The sequence below is a fragment of the Diadema setosum genome, chromosome 8 (assembly GCF_964275005.1).
Source record: "Diadema setosum chromosome 8, eeDiaSeto1, whole genome shotgun sequence".
Taxonomy (NCBI): domain Eukaryota; kingdom Metazoa; phylum Echinodermata; class Echinoidea; order Diadematoida; family Diadematidae; genus Diadema; species Diadema setosum.
This window is the reverse complement of record NC_092692.1, coordinates 29,735,803-29,742,729: the sequence shown is the minus strand read 5'-3', so window position 1 is coordinate 29,742,729 and position 6,927 is coordinate 29,735,803.

Genomic DNA, 6,927 nt, shown 5'->3' with positions numbered 1-6,927 from the left:
GGCTACATAGATATTATTATATATTTTATTATTATTATATTGGCGTATAGGCATACGTACATACTTTTGTATATGTGTACACACACACACACACACACACACTATTAGGACCTATATCATTTGACAAAACAGGCTCTGCTAACAAACTGTCCAGAAAACCCACATATGACGTTTGTTTGTTTATTTGTTTGCTTGTTTTTTCATACACACCAATTAAATAGAGGTGGTATGCACCAGAGCAACCGTGAAGACCAGAAACTTGACCGGACGTAGATGGAGTTGGTCCTGGCAGGGAGGTGGAAGAAAGACCTCCCTGGTCCTGGTAATATGATCAGTCTAATTCGGACGCTCTTGAGGATACTGCAGCAAACACACAAACATGCACACACATACATACATACATACATACATGAAACTTACACATACGTACATAGTCCTGTGCATAATGACCACAAACCTGACCGCTTACTCATCATTACTGAAAAATTTCCATTGGCGGGAAATAATACGAGAAAGCAGCGGAAGGCCACGTTAGGCGGGAAGGGATATGAGAGGCTTTTTGGTGACATATGGTCAAATTAACATTTTTGCATCCATTTCAGCGAGGCAATTTATCTCCCTTCTCCTGGGCCGAGTCGGTGAATGACCTGTCACCTCTTGTAAACATTGATTCGCTTTCTTTTCCACGGGGCCCCAAATCAGCCGATAATTGATTGGATGTTGTATTGGCCAATCAGATCTCGACTGCCAAGGGCGCGCGGTGCGCGTCCGAGAAATTTCATTCCCGCTATACATGGGCGGGACAAGTTGATTCGGACGCCCGGCGGTCGCGTGTTCTTAATTTCTAGATTGAATTATTGCTTTGCGAGCGTCCCCTGTAGGAAGTCAATATATATATGCAGCCATGGAAACAGAAGAAGCTAATTCATCAATGCACATTAAAGATGTGATTGCATTTACTCGCAAAATTGTGCTAAGAGCATGTTTAATGAAAACTTTAAAGTTTGTTTGTTATAGTTGGCTTGTTTGTTAGTTTGATCGTCTCTTTGTCTTGAGGGTCTAAAACGACAAGTCATCCAAGAGCCAAATCTATCATCCATTATTCATTCATCAACATGAGAAATTTGCAATTTTAGACTTAATGCGACTGGAGGACACCTAAACACACACACACACAGACACACACACACACACACACACACACACACACACACACACACACACACACACACAAACACACATACATACAAAAGATAATCACATTCGAAAAGTACATTTTACGATGCCATCGAATCATATCTCTCCAAGATGTAAGATGCATAAAATCTACATCATTAAATCCTGTTTTGTTAAAATCCTCTCGAAAAAAAAAAAATCGTCATCGCTTAGGAAGTAAAACTACACAAGTCATGATGTTAGTAGAAGAATATCTTTTTCCTTTGATAATTCAAAGTAAAAAGACGTATCCGTGCACTGGGTAATCATGTGCGATGAAATAGATAATTTATGAGATGGTGACAAAACATAATCCTGATTTGATAATATATAAAAAAGGTAAAAATGCGCAACTTTCTTGCCTTTTGTCCGACTTCGAATACACAATTTCATCGTTGTATTTATCCATTTTTACTGTATACATCAAAGTAAAATTGGAATCCCCTCCCCTTCCCCCCCCCCCCAAAAAAAGAAGAAGATAAGAATTGATTTCCACAGCGCAAAACCACATCTTGAAGAGAGCATCATGTAACACACGAGTTTGACAGCCAAAAATAAGAGAGGAAAAAGAAAAGATAAGAAAAGAACACAGAAACGGGTCACTCTAGTAACCATCTTACTGTTTTGACAGCTTGCGGGGTTGTGGAAGGGTACGTATTTTTATTGTGAAACAATTTACGTGTGTGTGTGTGTGTGTGTGCGCGCGCGCGCGCGCAAGTGTACACGATCAATGGAAAATTGTGAAGTAATGACATCAACAGCTCACCCACACTCACGCATATTCATGCCAACTGTTTGCGAATTGTTTCGCAAATCTTTGAAATTTAGTGACTTCCTTAATTTTCAATTCAATATTTTTCGCTTGTAAATCATTTATCTTCCTACTTTCTTTTTTTAAATCAAGTTATTTTTGGTCCAGAAATGACCTTTAACCCTTTATCTGGTCTTGTCTGGTCTTATTAATTTCCTTCTGAGGATCGGCTCTCCCGTCATTTATTGACAGCGGTAAAATCTTCACTCTGGTTTGCTCCGCCAGCCAGAAACTAATTAAACACAAACCCAAATCATCCTGCTCGACTTTGTTTTGAGTTTTACTTTAATGAAATTCCAATAAAATGGGAAATCGGATAAATATATATATATATATATATATATATATATATATATATATATATATATATATATACAGGCGTCAGTATTCTTTCCTATGTTTCCACGAATATTTGTTATGAGCAAACATGCAAATTTGGTGCGTAACATCATCTCACTCATTCGCATATTTACATCTACCACGTCAACTGTTCGAGAGCTGTGCAGTAAAATTAGCAAAATTTCAGTTTCATAACTTCCCCAATTTTCATCCGATCTTGACAAAATTTTCACTGTTGTGGTTTCAAAATTAGACTTTTTCTTCACAGGCTAATTTTTAAGTCGTCCAGTAGTGCAATCTTACAGCTGTACTTTTTCAAATGAAACAACTGTCATACAAGCATTTTTTTTTAACGCTTACTTTTGTCAAACTTCATATTCCACCATTTTTATTCCATATCTACTATCTCTCTCTCATATATAAATATATAAATATATATATACATATATATATATATATATATATATATATATATATATATATATATATATATATATATATATATATAAATACATATATATAAATACATATACATACATATTTCTATCAGTTGTAAGATCAATGTAGACCATACCTAAAAAGCATAAATGTCAGTCATGATAACTACTGTTCGTGGTAAATATCTTCTTTTTTTTCTTTTATTGCCATCCCTTTCTCTCGACTTCTTTTGAAATAGTTTTCATGCATTCAATACGTACATCCCACTCGAACTTACCATATCTCACATTGGTGAACGTAAAAACAAAAATGCAACATAAGTCTGTAACTGAGATATATAGCAATGCACATTCAAATCGTCTTACCAAGTAAGAAACAGTCCCCTCTCCTTTGCACATTCAATGGACGCTCTGTTTTACACACAGAACACAAAAACTGACGAATAATACACATTACAAGCCACGAATTGAGCTTTTACATTCAGTATCCTAGTTGTGTCATTTCATTCGAATGAGGTGAAAAAGGTGTCCTGAAATTCTATCCTCAGTCCTATCTATACATACATTCCAACTGATTTTCAGTATCATTTTGCACTCGTCATTTGTGCGTTTGATTCAAAATTGAAGCTGACTGGATCACATGTACGTTGTACTCTCAACACAGCATGTCGATGTCAGATCAAGATTATTACACAAATAAATTGTAATTACATCTCGTCACAGTTACATTCAATGCATCTCTTCCATTGTTTGTTCTCTCTCTTTAAAAAGAAAGTTGTGAAAACCAGGGTCAATGGAAAAAACAAAACAAAAGCAATAACAGTGCTGTAGCATGATCCTGCTAATACATATCATAAGCCGGCAAAAATAGAGCAGGTTTCACGCTTATTTCACCGAGGGGAACAATAGGGGAAGTACTAAAAGAATATAAGCAAACTAAAGGCAAAACAGTGAGTAGTAGTAATAATAGACAAGTTGTGCATAATGCACGATGCATTACGTGTAAGGCTCAAAGAATTTGAAGGACAGTGTGTACATACAGATACAGAATTGAAAAGCAATTTTGCAACAGTGTACCAGGGTTGCTGATATTGTCAATGTACGAACTTTGCCTACTTACTCTCGGACTGGTTATTGTACTCTCTTTTTTATCTTTTTACATGTTCACTTCTGACTCCACATGTTCCTTGAATTAAGATCATAAGTAAGAGAGTTTCAAACGTTGAATAGTCACGACAACTCCATGGTGTCATGTTGGTGCGGGCTCACGCAAAAACTGAACCGAACACTCTTCGACAACCTTTCTTGATTCACACACATTTACCAGATAACATTGACAATTCACTTGCTAATTTCATATTGGGACCAGTGTGACACTGAAACCTTGCAAGACTTGGTATAAAATTATGAAATTGCAAATACATGTGTCATACTGATACTTCACAATCGGATGCATCAAAACAGTTGGGGTTTTTTCATGTGACTGTAACATATGTCAGGACATACCATTGATGAATCATATTACACAACTTTCTTTTCTCTTTTGTAACAGTTTATTCCCAGCCACTTCAAGTTGCTCAGTTTAGAACTGACGAAAAAACTCAATTTTTTAAAGGCATAATTTCCCACATTTCTTAACTTTGAATACAATTATAACAACAGGATGTGATTTTATGGGGCAACATCAAAGATAATGAACTTACACTCAAACTCCCAATAGCTGACGTTATACTTATATCCCTGCGATGTTCATTCACTGTCCATGACAGAGGATATTATCAAAGTTTTTTTTTTTTATTCACAAAATGTGATTGACTTCTTTTGCCATACACGTATCCATATAATAAACATTAAATGCACATTTGAATTTCATATTTTTGTACACACAAACACACACACATGCACACAGAAGAAGCGTGAACAATGTCACATATATTAAAGTGAAGGAGTTCTTATCTTTTATATCTTTTATTTACTCTGAAGCAAGTATTCTCGCAACATGAAATTTTCATGTATTGGAGCCGACGGCCGACGGCATGGAATTTTGCGAACTGCTACTGGACTTCGAGGCTTATAGTGTAGACAAGAACTTTTGTGTGCATTTCAATTTTGCGAATCTTGGCTCTCACGAAGTATGTGAAATTTCAATGCATGTGAACATTTCTGGTATTACAGTATTCAGTGTCTTTTCCCTGATGCCTGGTGTTAATCAACAAGTCTGCTGGCAATACTAGGCCTACTTCCTCCTTTCTTTGGAAACACACACATCTGGGTGTGGAACCCTGCTCACCCACTGAGTGACTCCAGGGGCCCATTGCATAAAAGTTATTACATGTATTATGATAACTTTGCCATCCAATGGTAACTTCCATGGAATTCTTGATTTTGATTGGCTGTTGAGTATTGTTACCATGATAGTTACCATCGGATGGCAAAGTTACCATAATAGCAACTTATATGCAACAAGCTATCGATATGACATCCAAGTCCCATGTAGGGGCCATTCACACTTGTGGTATTTTGTAATGTAAACTCAAACACTTCACAAAATTCTGTAGTATTTAGGATGGTAACCCACACTTTTGCATGAATTATGCATGCACATGAGTGTTAACTGTCATTACAGTCAATCCTGCCACAAAGTAGAATATGTACTATTCGTAGTTCTCACATGACCCACTATATTCCCTGTCTTCTCCCTGTAGAAGATAACTCACATATGCGCAGTGCTATACCGCCAAGAGGTGTGCCGGTACTTTTGAGCCAGAAATACCATGGTATTTCGTGAATGACATGAAATACCACAGTATCCATCACCTTAGCGACAACGAATTACCACTCTATAGTTCTAATGAACATGCACCCGTAGTGGTATTTTGCAGGGATTGCAACCACACGATGTGGCACCTGGTATTTCATTAATTGGCTGAATGCCTGCATGCTGAAGGGGGGGGGGGGGGGGGGGTGGAGGGGAACATCTTTGCAGTAATAAAAGTGAAGCGCATACAAAATGAGGCCTGCTGAGTTACTATCAAAATTATCACTGGAGGACATGACATTACATCTAACCACGAGACACAGCAACCATCAAGTAAAGACCTAAAAACAGGTTGATTCTTTGGTTTCACACAATTATCCACAGCTGATTTGTTTTTGCAAATATACTCTGGTAAATGAATGAAATGAATGTCCCCTTGTCAAAGAACTAATGGATATTTCTGTCACAGAATGTGCGACTGAACCACCAAGTTAGATAACAGACAGCAATGAAGCGGTGAGTTTAACATCCACAGGCACTGCACTGTAGGGACACATATACTGTCCACTAACTACCAATACCAACTTGGCTTCACCCTATGTTGTGAGCAGCCAACCTAAATCAAATTTGAAAATACAAAATCACAGCTGCTTCATTCAAAACCGAACAAAAGAATTCAACGTCCCCACCATCTGATCCTGCTCATCATTTTTCCCCCTCCATGTCACTTTATAACGCCACAAGTAGCATCTAACTCGCATGTATGCTCCTATGCCCAGTATACACTGACCCGAATGTTTTATTGATTACAAAAGACCCATTAGAGTTACTGTGTTTTTCACAGTGAAACTCACATAGTATCTGCACACCAGTAAAGCCTACAGGGAATAGATTACTGGCCCCTGGGACAAGTACGATTGTGATATCACAGAACTGACAACGCTTTATGACAAAAAAATGCAAGATAAACATGTGGGTTCTCTGAACGTTATGCCTGCTGTGTACAGCATGCTGTTAAGCATGCCAAGCTTCTGACTACACATAAACCAGAGATAATTATGGCAGAGTCTGTCTTTTAATTGAACATGTGCTCCAACTGTTTCTTCATTCTCTGCCATGGTTCCAACCTCTTGGATGCTGACAACAGGGAATTCCCCTTTTTATAGTGTATCATGCAACAGTGCACCACAGTATGAATAAGGACCCTCTATGTTTAATACAAATTTAACCCTTTGTGTGTTTTGACTGCTAATTGGCACAGAAAACCCCACAGCATTGTACACACTGTCCAAAGGTCCTGGAACAGAGAGGGTTAAAGGGGAATTCTGGACCAACTATATGCTAGTCTGAAAAGAACAAGTAAGAAT